We start from the raw sequence: 17,743 nt of genomic DNA, 5'->3' as shown, positions 1-17,743 counted from the left end.
ATTTTTTTTTCAGGACTTGCTGGTTCTCCCTGACCAGCAACAGGAGATTCCAACAGAATGTCATGATGTCATCAGAAACACACACTTTGATAAATAATAAAAATTTCCTGTCATCCTTAAATACTCTTTTTTTTGGACATGATTTTCCTACCTATGCAGGTAATGATGTCCAGACACATTCATATCACTCTACGGCCTCTCTAATTGACCCTCACACCACACCCTGGTTAGAATCAACTTCAGCCTCCTTAAGACAAATGGAGATTCTTAAGGTGAGTACATATGGGGACATGCTCACACAGACACATACACGGTGACGTCCTGGTACAGAATGGGGAAAAGAAGATGCTGCGAAGGGAAAAAGAACATTTCACCTGCAGAAAGGTGAGATGTACTAGACCATTATAGAAAGAGAAACTAGGTCCCAGACTTTGCCATCTTCTCAGTTTCAGACACACTGGATGGTAACTATGCAGTTGGGATGATCTCCTCACCTGTGAAGTGGGCACACCACCACCAAAGAATTCCACCTACTCTGCCTATTTCCCAAAAGTTGCAGCCTCAAACATTACAAAGAAGTAAATGATGGGATAAAGTTCAGACAAATAAACAGTAAGAATGACCTCACTGGGCTTTTATGAGGAACCAATTAGAGTTTGTATGTGAGAAGTGTCCTTAAATTGGAGAGCTCTGTACAATTACTGAGCCAAATTGATCTTGGCAGAGACACAGAGTTTTGAATGCTTCTCCAGAAGCAATATCGCTGTACAACCCTCAGACCCAAAGTGGGTCAGAGAGTCCCTTGAAAAATGGAATTCCAAAATTAACTGGGGCAAAAAATAAGGCTGCCTTAGCCTCCATTATCCTTCAACAACCCAAATCAATTCATAGGGTGATGGAATGCATGTTCCCCTAAATACAAGTTAGGAATGTTGGTTTTGTTTTGTTTTTAAGAAGCATCCAAAGCTTCTGGCCAATTTTTATCAAAATAAACCCAATGCAACTATGCCAATTTCACAACACAATTCCCATTGGCAGGTGCTGCTGTCACAGTTGCTCCTGTCATTTGACTGATTCCTTAGTGTTTAGCCACTAGGATCGCAACTGACCCTCAGAATCCATCTTAACATGGAGTTCTGAGTGCCTCTTACACAAGAGTAGTGAAAAGTGTTTATTATTAGCCATCTCTAGCAGAGCGAAATGAGCAAATGACTTACAGTCAAATGGCTTTCCAAAATGAAATTTTCTACTTTGGGCTGATAATTTCCAAAAAATAAAAGTATTAATATTAAATAATAATTTCATTCATCTAAACCATCTGGTCAGCTATTCTAGGTAACATTTTGCAAATCCCTTACACTAGAAGGCTTGAAAATGCACGGTGCTCCTTGAGTCACACATTGTGTTATTGTATTATGTGAAAAAGGCAGCAGGTTACAAAATTCTCCTTTTAAAGTTTCTACGCCTAAATGACATCTCCCCTACTAAACTGTACAGAACTTCACAGTCCAACACTCATTTTTCTTTGGTATAGTTCTTATTCTTTCTTGAGAAAAGAACAGCGGCTGGGCTAACAGCCACCCCTAGAGTCCAACTCCTTAAGTAAGAGAGAGAAAGAGAGAGAGAGACTACTGTTCACTGCTAGAATTTCTCAGGTCTTCACCGAATCACAAAAGGAGCTTTTCTGCCTGGCTTCTGGGGGCATCTCTAGGGGACATAGAGGCTGATGACCCAAATTCAGGATATTCAAGTGTTTCTCCATTCAGGGCATTAGGCTCATGATCCAGTTAGATGGACTCAAGAAATCTCAGCTGCAGGCTGCAGCTGAACACACTTCTCAAGGCCGGTCCCTGTACTCCGAGCTGCGCACAGTCACTGTATTTCTCTCATTAAGACCCAAACCACAGGAGCACAAGTCAAGGCGGATTCTGCAGAGCATCTGCCTCCCACCAGCAGCCTAATAGAGAGGCCTCGGTGTCTCTGCTGCTCCTCCTACACCTCCCCCAGCACATCAAAGTCCTGGAAACAACGCTGAGCGCCAGCACGCTGCGCCTCCAGCAGCAGGTGGGACGTCCCACTTGGCCGTTATGCCCTCATTTTCAGATCTGACATAACTAAACACAACTAAAGGTGATACGATTATCTCCCCAGCTGACTTCTCCCCTAATTCCCTATTTCTTTCTGAGCTACCACAGTGCCTCTGGTCTGCGTCCTGCCTCCCATCTTTCAGCTTGTCCTGTTGACTGTTCTTCCACAGCACCTGTCACCTGCTTCCTTTCCCTTCTCAATCTCATCTTTCTAGATCTATTGTTTTTCCTCCTTCTGTATACTTTGCTTCCTCCACTCTATTCATACCATGTTTCTCCAGTGCAGAAATCTTACTGAAGATTTTCCTGGTTAAAAACCTCAGACATGCCCCACCCCGAGAAGATAAAACCCAAGTCTCATAGACTGGCATGTGAGAGACACTACAGTCTGTGCCCGATCGCTCTTTCCATGAAGCGCCCTCCACCCACACTCGAGGTTACTCCAGCTCTCAGACAAGCTGGCTCATGTCCATTGCTGGTCACGTCTTCATCGTCCCTTTCACTCCTACTCCTGTGCTCATCCCTGGTGACCTTCCTTCCGTTCATTTACTTCCCCCCAATCCACCTTCATGGTCCAGTTTAATCCGTTCATTTATTTCCCCCCAATCAACCTTCATGGTCCAGTTCAAGTCATGCTCCTACATTTCTAAACCCTCTGGCTGTGCTACTCATGTGGCCTCTAACATAACCCATTACATTTTATTTTTTCAGGTGTCCAGGTTTAACTAAATTGTTACTCAAAACCAAAATAAGTTCCAGGAAAATCAGAACTCCTCTTCTTGATATGCCTTACAATATCAGCAGAGCAAAACAACCAAAGTTGGTTCTATTTGCTTATTCACTGATGTGCTACAACTTACAAATAGTGAGATGACTTCCTAAGGACTTTAGAACACAGAAAAACTAGAATGGGTGCATTTTAGGTCTTGCCTTCCTTTAATAAACTTTATTCTCATTACCACAACTCGCCCAATGGCTATCCAACCTTGGAAGCTCTTAAGAAACTTACATTTGGGGAGGGAAGAGGAAAATAGATAAGTTTATTTTCTATAAAAACAAAAGGAAAAATTATATCTGGTTTTAATAATGTGTTAAATTGATTACTGTAATTTCAAAGTATATCCTCTCTCATGTTCATTCATAACCACACTAACAAACTTGTACATATCATACTATAACACAGTGTCTCAGAATAAGCAAACAATAAAAATATGTGTATGCTTTTCAGCCACCTACATAGTGGACTCCAGAGTGAAAAATAAAATCACTTGGAAGCTCCAAAGAAGCAGGGAATAGAAGTGAAAATGTCTTTGGAGACAGAACAACCATAGAGTTCAAAGGGCTGAGTTCCAATCCATTGTAGTCACTGCCACTTCATTGGAACACACAGTTAAGCAAAAATTGACCAAATGACTGCACCACCCAAAGCAATCTACAGATTCAATGTAAGCCCTATCAAACTACCAATGGCATTTTTCACAGAACTAGAAAAAAAAATCACAATTTGTATGAAAACACAAAGAACCTCAAATTGCCAAAGCAATCTTGAGAAAGAAAAACAGAGATGGGGGAATCAACCTTCCTGACTTCAGACTATACTACAAAACTACAGTCATCAAGGCAGTACGGACAAAACAATAAAATACATTTTCTGTCAAATTCTTTCAGTTCTGTTTTCACAAAAAATGTAACATCAAATGGAACTTTACTTATTTCAATAGCTGTAATAATTTATTATCTTTCTTCCTTTAGGAAAGAGACAATGGCCATTGTAAGCTTACAGTATAACCTGATTGGTCATTAAGGCGGAGGACAGTGACTCATGACTGTGAAGCTATTATGAGAGACCTGTGAGTCCAAATACTGCCAACAGCCTGAAAAAACAAAGCCCTAGTATTTTGCCTCCACATGTCTATAGTTGTTGTTGTGATCAATAAATTAGAAAATATTAAATGTCCTGAAATTCACAGTCACTTTCCGCTTTCTACCTTTCTGCTTAATCAAGAGATAATGTTCAATCAGGGGATTGTACGGGATGTTCTACAAAAAGCCTGACATTTAAAAGGATCCCCAGAACGACAAAGGTGAGACCATCTATCCCAGATCCCTGATGCTGACCCCATATGTCACCCAATGGCACACAGATCTGAGGCTTTTCAAGCTCTCCAGCTGCTGCTGGGCTCCACACAATGCCCATAAAATTCAGCTCCTTTTATAACTCCCATCACTGATAAAAGGCAATAAATGCAAATGAGTTGAGGATGGTGGTCGGTGGATGCTAAAAGGATAAATAAGTCACTAATGTATCCATACTTTGTCTCACACTGAGCTAAACCGGAAGCCCATACAATCAAGGTTTCAAGACTATGCTCTAAGTTATAGGAAGGAAACAGACAATGAATGGATAAACCAAAGCACATTATAAATCATCACACACAAAATATCTGGATCTACATTGTGGGGATGTGAACCATCCAGATCCCCCTGCCAGATTCCCCTGGACTCAGGATGAGCCCGCAGAGCCCCCGTTATTAAACACGCGGCACGTGTCCCTAGGAAGGGCGCGGGAGGAGCAGTGTGGGATTTTCATTACCCCATTAGTGTCACCCCACTTCACTCAGGCTGTTTCCTTGCTTGTTTCATACATGGCTGAGAGCTCCCTGAGGGGAGGGATGGAATCCCATTCACTGTCTTCTCCTCCAGACCACACCTGGCTCTCAGAAGCAAAATGACTGGTGAGTGAATTAGGCGACACAGAGCCCCGTCAGCGGGGTGAGTGGCAGGAACAGCAGTGCACGCCGAGTGGCCTAGAGCCCAGTCCACAGCAGGGCCTCCAACGAGAGAATTTTAAAAGCTGCCAGGGAGAAAAGGTGAGCCAAAGGAAGCACTCTGCAGTGGGCTGCAACTGCAAGTCCTTCTGTGGCTTTTATCTGGGGCCTTGCTCAAGCTTGCCCAGATCCCACTGCCTGTAATATGTCAGGAAGCCATCACATACATGAAAACTGAAGAGGCAAAGATTCCAGTGGCTAAAACGTACCAACAACCAGGCAGCAAGGGGTGCTCTCCTCCAAGCAGATACAGACAGACGGACACACATGCTCAAAGGCATCCAGGGTCTGGAAGGTTAAATCAGCACTTGACAAGGGAGTAAGACCCCTGGGCCACGGGAAAGAGGCTGGTCATCTTCCAGCTCTTAAGTATCTTTACCCTTAAGGATGCCCTTGGGCTTGTACCTCTCTCCTGTCTGTCCCTGATGGCTCCAGCCACAGTGGCCTGTCTCTTTTATGAACTATCTTGACTAGTTGTCTGTGCTGTTCACTGACTTTCATTCCTAGGAGGAGGCAGGGTGCCAGAGTGAACGGAGCACTGGATTAAGAATCAGAAAAGCCCTTGGTCCTTCTCTATGAAACAGAGGTAAAGGGGCCCATGTACAGGGCCATTTGAGGATCACAATAAAGGTGGGAGAATATAGTTTACTGTTCTACTTGGCTTCTATGGCTGCTGCAACATTAACACAGACTTGGTAGTTTTAAACAGTGGACATGGATTCTCTCATAGTTCTGGTAGTCAGAAATCCAAAATCAGTATCAACTGGCTCCAATCAAGGTATCAACAGACCATGCTCCCTCCCAAGGCACCGAGGAGAACCTGTGCCTTGCCTCTTCCGGTTTCTCTGTGTGTCAATCCTCCCTCTTAGTACATTTGTTGATAGGATTTATGACCCACAGGATAATCCAGCATGATCTTTTCATCTCAAAATCATTAAAATGAACCACGACTGCCAAGGCTCTTTTTCCAAATTGGATAATATTTGTTGGTTCCAGGGATTAGGATCTGATATCTTTGGGGCCACCATTCAGGCCTCTCCACCCATCAACTACATTCAGTGTTCAAGCACAAATTTCTGCCACATATTCTTTCATTTATTTATTTAAAATTAATTAATTTTAATTGGAGGATAATTACTTTACAATATTGTGATGGCTTTTGGCATACATCAATATGAATTGATCACAGGTACACATGTGCCCCCCATGCTGAATCCCCCTCCCATCTCCCTCCCCACCCCATCCCTCTGGGTTGTCTCAGAGCACTGGCTTTGGGTGACCTGCTTCATGCATCAAACTTGCACTGGTCATCTATTTTACATATGGTAATGTACATTGTTTCAATGCTATTCTCTCAATTCACCCCACCCTCACCTTCTCCCATTAAGTCCAAAAGTCTATTCTTTACATCTGTCTTTGCCGCCCTGCACGTAGGATCGTTGGTACTTTCTAAATTCCATATATGTGTGTTAATATACAGTATTTGTCTTTCTCTTTCTGACTTACCTCACTCTGTATAATAGACTCCAGGTTCATCTTCCTCATCAGAACTCAAGTGCATTCTTTTTTTTATAGCTGAGTAATATCCCATTGTGTATATGTACCACAACTTCTTTATCCATTCATCTGCCGATGGACACCTAGGTTGCTTCCATGTCCTAGCTATTGTAAACAGTGCTGCAGTGAACATTGGGGTACATGTGTCTCTTTCAATTCTGGTTTCCTTAGGGTATATGCCAGCAGCAGGATTGCCTTAGACACCCCTGGGACAATGTTAAACACCCACCATTCAAATCATAGGGGTCCCAGAAGGAGAATACAAAAGGAAAGGGCATGAGAAAATACTTAAGGAGGTAATAGTTGAAAACTTCCATATTCTATTCTTAATTCTCATCATCACAACTAGGACTGAAATCCTTTGAGGCTAAGAACAACCCTTATACTTTGCAAGTCCCATGATGGTTTTTAAGGTGTTATTTGTTCACATAGAAAATAAAGCCCTTATTCTACTTAATTTTTAGTTCCCAGCATTGGATCCCATGTAAAAATCCTAACATAGTGTCAAATGTTTCATTTTTTATTTCTAAAATACCCAGACTTTCTGTTCAGAGAAGCTGGGGAAGGAGAACTGCATGGTAGATGCTTCCACTGTTACAGCCACGCGCCTTGCACTGAGGGTCACATGATGCACTGTTAGTGAAAATCGTTTCAAACTATCACCTGAATACAAAGGCAGGAGAACTACTGGAAGTAAAATTGTCACATATGCCAGACAAGTGAGTGTGAACTCCATGCAGCCTGATTCACCTCAACGCAAAGGAAAGAAGAGCAGCAGCTAATCTGGAAGAGCTTGATGAAGGCTTAAGATGGGGTGGTAAATCCATTCACTCCTTTTTTTCTACAACTATTTGCTGAGGACACACTATAGGCCAGATACTAGGGACCCAGTTGTGAGCAAAATAGGCGAATTGTTGTCAATTTAAAAATTTCATGCTAGTTGGAAAAATAAACTACAAGCAAACAAACAAATATTGAATGGGGATACACTTCCCCAGTGGCTCAGACCATGAAGAATCTGCCTGCCACGCGGAAGACCTGGGTTTGATCCCTGGGTTGAGAAGATCCCCTGGAGAAGGAACTAGCAACCCACTCTTGTATTATTGCCTGGCCGGCTACAGTCCATGGCATCACAAAGAGTTGGACACAACTGAGCAACTAACAAACACCAAAGGAAACATCATGAAGCAGGTTTGGATGGTGGGGTGGGGGGGTGGACACACTTCTCCTAGAGGGGCAGGGAAGGCCTCTCTGCTGCAGTGACACTTAGTTCGGACATTGAGTGAAAGACATCAGATGATTGAGGAACACGAGGTAGAGTCTCCTCTAGCTGTCCTGATCAGCTAGAATAACTTGATGTGCCAGAAAATGCCGTGCTCAAAGACCAGTAAGATCATGTTAAAAGGACCCAGGAGTCAGCTGGAAAGACCTCCCACTGATCAATTTTGGGACAACATGACCAACAAAAAGGACTACTGGTCATAGACCCTTACATGCCAAATATAGGTTATCTATTTTATTCTTTAAAAATATGCATGAATCAATAATAACATTCCTAAAAATGGGGAGAGAGAAAGGAGGAAAATTTCTTCCGTAACAGAAAAACACTAGCTAGTAACAGAATTAGAAAACTGCCATTTGACAAATAGCAACAAAATAACTTATTCAAGCCAGGTCACCAATGAATGCAAAAACCACTGGGTAAAATTTTGTTGAGAAAAGGATATTCAGATGATCTCAAAACAGTGCTCCAGAGATTACTTAATAAAGCAAAAAGGATAAAACTGCAAGGGAAAAGTTTGGCAGGAACCAGATTTGGGGCTTTGCAGTATGATCCTATGAGTAAGACACCTTCACCTGTTCTTCTCAAGAATGTTTAACCTGAATCTAATGATCAAGAAACCATCAGATAAATTGAGGTTGTGGGATAGTCAACAAAACAGTTGTCCTATATTCCTGAAAAATGTCAACGTTATGAAAAGATGAAAGAAAAAACAAAAACTGTTCTAAAGGAGACTAAAGAGACATCCAACTAAAAGAAACATGTAATTTTAAACTAGATTCTGGAGTTTAAAAATGCAACTCTAAAGAACTTTGGGAAGGATAATTGGAAAAATTTGAGATGGACTGCATATCAGATATTACTATAATCAGGTTCAACTTGGGAGTATAATGATGATGTAATGATGTTACGGTTAGGAAGGAGAAAGCACGTGTCTTCAGGAGATAAATGTTGGAGTATTTGGGGTGAAATGTCTGAATATTTGCAAATTACTCTCAAATGGTTCAACAAACAAACAAACAAACAAAAACAGTCATGTAATATTTATATGGGCTAAAAAGGAAGGAGGCAGGAAGATAAAGCAAATATGGAAAGTGTTAATCGGTGAATCAAGGTGAACATGGGTGTTGACGGTACTATTCTTTCAACTTTTTTTGTAGATGTGGAGTTTTTTTTTTTTTTTTAAAGGTGAAAGGGTAGGTGAGAATATTTCAGGAACAGGAGACAAAAAGGTTGTGACACAAACATTCTTAGAGTGGTCAAGAAAAATTAGAATCCAATGCAACCAGAAGGAAAGGAATGATAAGACAGCAGGAACGGGTCATGGGACATGGGAGGGCAGCCACTGGCAGGCTCTGAGCAGAGGAAGGACGGACACAGCAAAGACCACTTCAAGCGCTGGAAGGAGAATGAGCGCAGGAGGGCAAGGGTTGAACTGAAGTGAGGATGGGGGTGGGGAGGAGGGATAAGTTAGGAGGCTGCTTAGAAATCCAGGGATATGACGTTTGACTCTGAACTGAAGATAGAGCCAAGTTGATATTTTACATAAAGAGGAGAAGAAAAACAATTCCAATACCACTGCAGGAAAATAAATGTTCTCTCACTTTGGAGTATCCCCACACTGTTTTATTAAATGGATCCAGTAATAGTTCACCTGAGCATACTGTCATGGAAATAGTAGTAGAAAAGCATACGAGTCCATGAAATTCAGCTCATTTCCTCTTCACCTGAGATCATGAGTACAGCTGTGCCATTTTCATAATATCTTATCATTGTCACGTTCCATTAGCATATGCAACATCCTCGATAACAAAGGTTGGGTTTTGCAGTTCATTTTGAATGCTGGGTTTCCAAGAACAATACGAAGCTAATAATAATAAACAGAATGCTCAGGTTGGAACTCTTCACACATGGTATCTAATTAATTCTTATAACACCTCCAAGAGGTATTATTATCCCCATGTTACTGATGGAGAAACTTGATAATTTTTTTTTTTAATTCGGCATTTGTCTCACTCCTCTTGCTGAGACACCTCTGAGCTTCACATTCTCATCGCCATCTTTTGCTTTCAAAGAATATCACAACTTAATTCTCTTTTCAATAGGGTGGGTGTTAATGGCTGTAGGCACATTTTAAGTGTAGGATATACGTTTTTTAAGTGATGTGAGATGTTTTTTTCCTAGTCTCAAAGCGATGCAGTAACAAAATGGAATATATGGTAGAACCCCATGCCACCCTACACTACATACACACAGCAAAGTATATTTTTTCATTTGCTCCAAGATGATCTAATAACTGAGAGATAACTGCTAAACATTACATAGAATAATTTTAAGATATTCCAGAACCAAAAATCAAAATTAGGTTAAGTGAAGAAGTCACAATATTTGGTACAGAAAAGCTATGTAACAATAAATACTTCTGATTGATGAAAGCCAAATGAGTCTCTCAGAGTGGGTGCTACAAAGGAAGTTTCCAGGCTCCTTGTACTTTGGGTGGAGCTCCTACTTCAGGCCTGAAGAGGCAGGTCTTCTAATCGGGCTCAAAAATTACGAGACCATCACAGCAATGTTGAGACACTGTCACCTCAGGGCTATAGCAAGCCAGCCCTGGCTGAGGAAACTGGGTACAGACTGCTGAGGATAGAGCAGCAGTAGCTATTGGTGCCTTGGGGGCCTATGGCCTGATTTCCAAATGAAATCAATTTAACCTTCATTGTGTCACTTGGGCTCTGTCTAAAATAAATCTTTTTAAAAAAGAGAAATATAGGGCACCACAATTCAAAACGTGTTCCCCAGCGCCATAACCACACTCTCAACAAAGGACTAAAAAATTCACTTGTATGCACCCAAGCCACCAGGGAAGCCCATGTTAGTTGCTCAGTCTTGTCTGACTCTTTGCAACCCTACAGACTTTAGGCCAGGCAGGCTCCTCTATCCATGCATTCTCCAGGCAAGAATATTGGAGTGGGTAACCATTCCCTTTTCCAGGAGATCTTCCCTACCCAGGGATCAAACCCAGGTCTCTGGCATGGCAGGCAGATTTTTTTTTTTTTTTAACCATTTGAGCCACCAGGGAAGCCCTGAGGTCCAGACAGAGTAACAAAATCACCTCCCTGTAAATATCATATTCTGTTTGGAATGCAAAATTTGAAATGACTACAAACTGAAGTGTGTTCAAGTGTAGACACTTCAACTTTATGCCACAGAATAAGGGTGAGGGCTCTTCCCCCAGAAGCCTGAGTTTTAACGGGATCAAATAGTATAATTTACTGTTCAAACTTGGGGGGTGTGAAAGTGAAAGGGGGGCCCTTTTACTAATGGCAGTGGGACAGCAGGCATCAACCGGACAGAACCGAGGCAGACTGAGATGTGTGGTCATTACAGATGAGTTTGTTTCTCTGAGTCTCAGTTTTCACTTCTGTCAAACTGTCTTCCTGGCCTCACAAGCCTGGTGTGAGGACTACAGGAGTTAATGCATGGGGAGCACTAAGACTGGCCCCGGGCAGGAAGCAAGCTCTCAGCGAAACTAAGCCACCCCACATGCAGATACCTAAGTGATTTTAGCCTCCTGCTCAAAACTGTAAGCCAAAGAGAAAAGTTAGCATGAAAAAGTGAATGCATAACAAAAAAAGGAGAATCACTATGTTAGGAACCAAGGCCCCTGTAAGGCTCTCAGGGCCTGTCCACAGGGGCACCTAAGCCTGCAGGAGCAAAGGCTTTGAGAGGATAAACATGTTCCAGGGACCCAGAGGGATGTGAAAGCTCTGCTTGCCATCTGACCTCATAAAACCTCATCCCCTAGGCTCGGTAACTGCAATACGTTTATTCCATTCCCCTTCCCCAATAGGGTCTACTCCGCTCCCTCATCCACCCCTCACCTGGAGAACCACACACACACCCTCTCATTCTCCCTCCTTATAGGAAACAGAAGCCACCAGCTGGCAGCACCTGCAGAAACCACAGTAGCTGAGTGAAGCACCAACTGGCCTGCCCACGCCTCCCCCGCCACCACTCCAGTGACACCTGAGACCCCAACCACTTCTGCCCGGACCACACCCACAGGGCCAGCCAAGTGTTACAGTCATGCTCATCTCTGCTTCGCTGAGCCATTCTGTACAGTGCTTGTACTAAACAGACCTAGGCCTACACAGCAATTCAGAAATAAAACTCAGGGATGCATAAGGCAGTTCATTAAACCATCACATTCACAAAAGCACTGGAACTAGTGTCTGCAGACTATGAAAAAATCGCCATCTGGTACCAGCTTCTTCAGTTTTTTTTTCAATATTCTTCAGAAAGTAAAGTGGCGGGGGGTGGGGGGAGGTGGGGGCAGGCGCAGAAGAAACAATGGAAAAGACAAATGGTCCTACTCATCCTACAAAGTCAGTGAAACTAAAAGGGTTTATCAGTCAGGTGACTTTCCCACACTTACTGGTGTCCCGTGAAAAGGAGACATAAATAAGTTCGTTTGTATCCTATTTTAGATTCTACAAATGAGCGATATCATATGATATCTGTCTTTCTCTGTCTGGTTTACTTCACTTAGTATGAAAATCTCTAGGTCTATCCATGTTGCTGCAATTGGTATTGATTCATTCTTTTGATAGCTGAGTAATATTCCATTCCATATATGTACCACGTCTTCTTTACCCATTCATCTGTTGATGGACACTTAGATTGCTTCCATACTTTGGCTATTGTAAATAGTGCTGCTATGAACACTGGCGTGTGTGTATCTTTTCAAATTATGTTTTTCTCCAGATATATGTCCGGAGTGGGACTGCTAGATCATATGGTAGTTCTATTTTTAATTTTTTAAAGAACCTCCATACTGTTCTCCAGGCTTCTCAGGTGGCACTAGTGTTAAAGAATCTGCCTGTCAATGCAGGAGACACAAGAGACGCGGGTTAGATCACTGGGTCGGGAAGATCCTCTGGAGAGGAAATGGCACCCCTCTCAGTGTTCTTGCCAGGAAAACTCCACAGGCAGAAGAGCCTGGTGGGCTACAGTCCATGGAGCTGCAAAGAGTTGGACACGACTGAGAGATTGAGTGTGCCCATGCACACACATGCTGTGCTCCACAGCAGCTACACTCATTGATATTCCCACCAGCAGTGTAGGCAGGTTCCCTTTTCTTCACAGACATAGAAAACAAACAAAGGGGAGCAGGGGAGAGGGATAAATTAGAAGTTTGGGATTAAAATATACAGACTACTATATATAAAATAGATAACCAACGAGGACCTACAGCATAGCACAGGATATGGAGTATAGCACTATACTCAATATCTTGTAATAACCTATAATGGTAGAGAATGTAAAAAAAAGAATATATATATCTGAAGCATTTTACTATATATCTGAAACTAACACACTGTAAATCAACTATATTTCAATAAAAATTAAAAAAGAAGACGTTAAAAAAAGGAGACATATTCACAGCATACTGCCATGTATTTGGTAAATGCTTATTATGCCTGCCCCTCACCATGGCAACAAGTGGAGTGATGGGGGATTTAGGGAGCTGTGGACACCTGGTCACCTTTCTAGCAACAGCAGGACAAACGGACAAGCTCTTGGCAAAACTGCATTAGGTGACCATTGTCCCTGGTACCCTTTTCTGCTAAAGTACTGTCTACTTGGCCTTCCCATGGCCTTTAGGACCATCACAGGTCCTGTTCTTGTTAACAGAAATATATCCCCCTAAATACCTATAAGCTATTATTCTTATTCTTGGGCAAGGTAGGTGAAGACGATGAAGGTCCATGACGTTCATGATTTATGACTTGCCTGAAGTCTCAAAGCTTGGACATGGTGAGGGCAGTGACCAAGATCAGGCACCATGCCGCTAGTCTATTGGGTCCCATATTCGACTCCTCCAGGGCTAGTCAGGTAATGGGAATGAAGGGACCAGCCAGGCAGGGTCTGCTGCACACTGGGGAGCCCCACAGGAAACGGGCAGCAGGGGCCCAGGGCTAGGCTGGACTAGACTCACACCACGAGGGAACACTAACTCACTGGAGGGCTTTTGTTTTTAAAAAGCTGCCTCCAAAGTCCCCAGTTAGAACACTTTTGCTGCTTCAAAGTACCTTCAATGACAAAAGCGAATTGATTTTAGGGCTTCCCTGGTGGCTCAGACGATAAAGAATCTGCCTGCAACACAGGAGAATCAGGTTCGATCCCTGGGTCAGGAAGATACCCCGGAGAAGGGCATGGCAACCCACTCCAGTATTCTTGCCTGAAAAATCCCATGGACAGAGGAGCCTGGGCGGCTACAGTCCACAGGGTCACAAGAGTCAGACACGACTGAGCAACTAATACTTTCACACTAACACTCACACGAATTGATTTTATGAAGAATCTGCCCTATAACAAGTGCTCTTACAGGTGCCAGGGAGATGGCAGGAGCAAATTAGGCAGGCCTCCGTTCTGTGGAGCTTACATTTAACTCCCTTTCATCCAAGTGACTTGGCCTCTTCAGTATGTCATCTGTTGTGACCTCTAGATCATTCTTCTGCCCCTCACCATAGCCAGGCACTGTCACTAATATACTCTGATGTTAACTTTTCTGTAATAAGCCCTTTCTACTCCCTCCTTGAACCTTACTTTATTTATCATTAATACCTTGTCAGTTTTTAAATTTTGAAGGTTATAATGTAATATTTGTGGAATCATCAAAATGCACGCCCTACCTCTCAAAGCGTCAGCACCAATTGCAAAGAACACTTAAGAGTAAGAGTGTGCCCTGTTGTGAACACAGGTCAAAACATCAGAACAGGCTGAATTCCCCAGGAGTAACATTCATTCCATCCACACATATTTATGGAGCCTCTACTATATATGTCAGGAGCTATTTTAGGTTCCGCGGATACATCTGTGGGGGGAAAAAAAAATTCTCGTCCTCATGAAGTTGATGGCACACTGGCAATAGTTTTCTCTGAAACTAGCACTGAATCCCACCAGCCATGGGGCATGTGTGGCTTCAGTCCCAGCTGAAACAGGGAGTGAGATTTGGGAGAGATGAGAAAAACTGGAACAGCCACTCCATTGCCATCTCCAGCTTAGCTGTGTGTCCACCACCACCATGAGACTCCAGGAACCAAATGGGGAGGTGAACAGAAGGATGGAAGAGGTAAAATAGCAGGGATGTAGGAAATGCAACAGATGCCCTAAGGGCTGCCATCCACTCAGAAGTTGGACCATGCCATTAAAATGCAAAACAATATTTTCCTATCGACGGCAATGTGGTCCCTGAGTTATGGTAGCTAGCCTCCAGCTATTTACTAGTCACTATTAAGGGTGAGGCCTACCAGGTGCCATGAAAGATCCTGAAAATGTAAAATGAGGAAGCCCTGGAATCTTGCTATCTAATAATCACAGTCCAGATTATGAGCTGGCCTAGGTCACATTCACATTACTCAGGAGGCACTGGTGTCCTCATTACATGAACTGCCACTAAATTAAGGTAAGTGTGCTAAGTCTTGGGGATTGCAGAAATTCTGAGCTACTATAGTTGCCCCAGAAGAGGGAAAGTGAAGGCATATATAAATTCCACTTAAGATTTTTTAAATGTTTTCTATCAATTGGTATAGATAAACAGATATTTGGGCCATTTTTTTTTTTTTTTCTTTTAAGCTTGTGGACAAATTGTGTCATTTGCCTCTCTCTCTCCAGTCCTGTTGTAAGACAATAAGAGCACCAGAATTTCAAGATGAAAGGGCCTTTGGGAATAACATGCTTGAATTCTCTGTTTTACATCTTTCCAAGTAAGTGGGAACTTGGCCTTCTGGGAGATTTCCAGCAGTGTGAAACTGATGGTCTGATGAGAGGATCCATTCTACACTCTGAAGCTTTCTTGGAAAATTCTTCCCCTTATAGGGAGCCAAAATGTGCCATGCTATAGCCTCCTGAAGCAGTGCAAGGTTACATCCCCAAGACACACTCAGCTAAACTTACATTTCGTTTAGCAGCTCAGCTGCCCCAGTAGCTGGGGTTCTCTCATTTCCGGGCAACTCTCAGGAAGCCCATGGAGACTAAGGCTAACTCCCATCCCAACACAGCCTGCCTCCGGGGCTTCACCATGAAAGGAACAGTATCTTCCACCACAGCATTTAGAAACTGTGTGTGTCAGCACCTCCGAAGGGCACAGAAACAGACGATGCTCACCACCACCGCTCCCCCTGGACCTTCGACCCCCACTCATTAAAAAGGAACAAAGAAGAAATCTGACCCTTCACAATCAGTGGAAGAAAAAACAATTCTATGCACAGATGCAATAAATGCTTTTCTGTGGTAATAGCACGAATCTATTTGGAATCTCAGGGATTTCAGTTCAGTTCAGTCACTCGGGCATGTCTGATTCTTTGAGACCCCATGGACTGCAGCACGACAGGCTTCCCTGTCCATCACCAACTCGCAGAGCTTGCTCAAACTCATGTCCATCGAGTTGGTGATGCCATCCAACCATCTCATTCTCTATCGTCTCCTTCTCCTCCTGCCCTCAATCTTTCCCAGCATCAGGGTCTTTTCCAATGAGTTAGTTCTTCACATCAGGTGGCCAAAGCATTGGAGCTTCAGCTTCAACATCAGTTCTTCCAATGAACACCCAGGACTGATTGATCTCCTTTAGGATGGACTGGTTGGATCTCCTTGCAGTCCAAGGGACTCTCAAGAGTCTTCTCCAACACCACAGTTCAAAAGCATCAATTCTTCGGCGCTCAGCTTTCTTTATAGTCCAACTCTCACATCCATACATGACTACTGGAAAGATCACAGCTTTGAGTAGACAGACTCTGATTTACATTAGACCATAATCTGGGGGCACCTTATTAGAGACAGCCAACTCCAAGCAACCAACCAGAAATCTCTACTTAGAGATGACTCAGTGTGTTCAGGACCAAACTCAACCATGACTAATTTTCCTCCCTCTCCAACTCTGCTCTTGGCTTCTGCTCAATTAATACTAAAAATCTCCGTGTAAATTCATTCAAAACTGTCTTTTGAACACCTACTGTGGGCACCTTTCTTTTATCACCTTCTGTGGCAAAGACTGCTATTTCCCAAACTCATTTCCTCTGTTTCCTGGATGCAAGGAAGCTGTATTTTCCAGTCATCCTTGTCATTAGGCATAGTAGAACTCCAAATTCTAGGCATGGAATGGGGGTGAAAGTAATGCATGCCACTCTCAGGACCAGCATTGCACCATCTCCTGTGATCTTTTCATTTTCCACCACCTGGAATGATACCCAGGGCAACTCTAAAGGCCATGTGTTGAAGAACCCTCTGGATTACTAAATGACTGTATAGAGTGGATCCTCTCCATACTCTTAGTCTGTGAGTGAAAAATACAATTCCATTTTATGTAAACCAATTGTCTGGTGGTTGATTTGTGAGCAGTATCGTAACCAATACATCTTCTATTTCCAGTTCACTCATTCATTTTTTAATAAACATTTTGCAAACACTTATTACATTCCATGAATTGAGAAAGGCACTGGGGAAATAAAAATCACTAAAGGAGGTCACAAAGTCCACATAAACTGGAAAACCCTATATAAATGAGCCCATGGCAATGTGTGTGTCTTAAGTTAGTCACAGTGGAAAGATTTGAGACTTCATTTTGAATCCAAAGCTAGTTAAGCCACTTAAATATCTAAATGTGTTATCATCTGTAAACAGACGCAATATTCCTTCCTGCCTAGTGTCAGGTGGATTAAATTGAAAGAGATAGAAAGCATTATGTCAACTATCAAGTACTCTGCAAAGTTTAATTTAATTCACTGCAATTGTCCTGATCCAGGACCTGTTATCATACTAGCACCCTCACTGGAGCTTCTAACTTAAGACCTATCTATTCTTAAAGAATAGATTGGTAAACAGATTGGGAGATTGGTAAAGGTAAATTTTCTCAGTCATTTTTTTATTCAGAAAAAAATCTTCTAATACCCTGAAATGCTTGCAAAATGAAAGTCAAACGTTTCAGCTGA

General features: G+C 42.6%; 1 protein-coding gene across 4 annotated transcripts in view; it reads right to left on the bottom strand.

Moving 5' to 3' along the window:
* The window catches only part of MAST4 (microtubule associated serine/threonine kinase family member 4), a 603,242-nt gene that overhangs the window by 206,284 nt on the left and 379,215 nt on the right, over positions 1 to 17,743 (bottom strand). The window lies entirely within an intron of this gene.

This window comes from Giraffa tippelskirchi, chromosome 8 (genome assembly GCF_054371585.1).
Source record: "Giraffa tippelskirchi isolate mGirTip1 chromosome 8, T2T-mGirTip1v1.2.pri, whole genome shotgun sequence".
Lineage (NCBI taxonomy): Eukaryota > Metazoa > Chordata > Mammalia > Artiodactyla > Giraffidae > Giraffa > Giraffa tippelskirchi.
The sequence above is the reverse complement of the archived record's forward strand: the minus strand, read 5'-3'. Positions and strand labels throughout refer to the sequence as shown.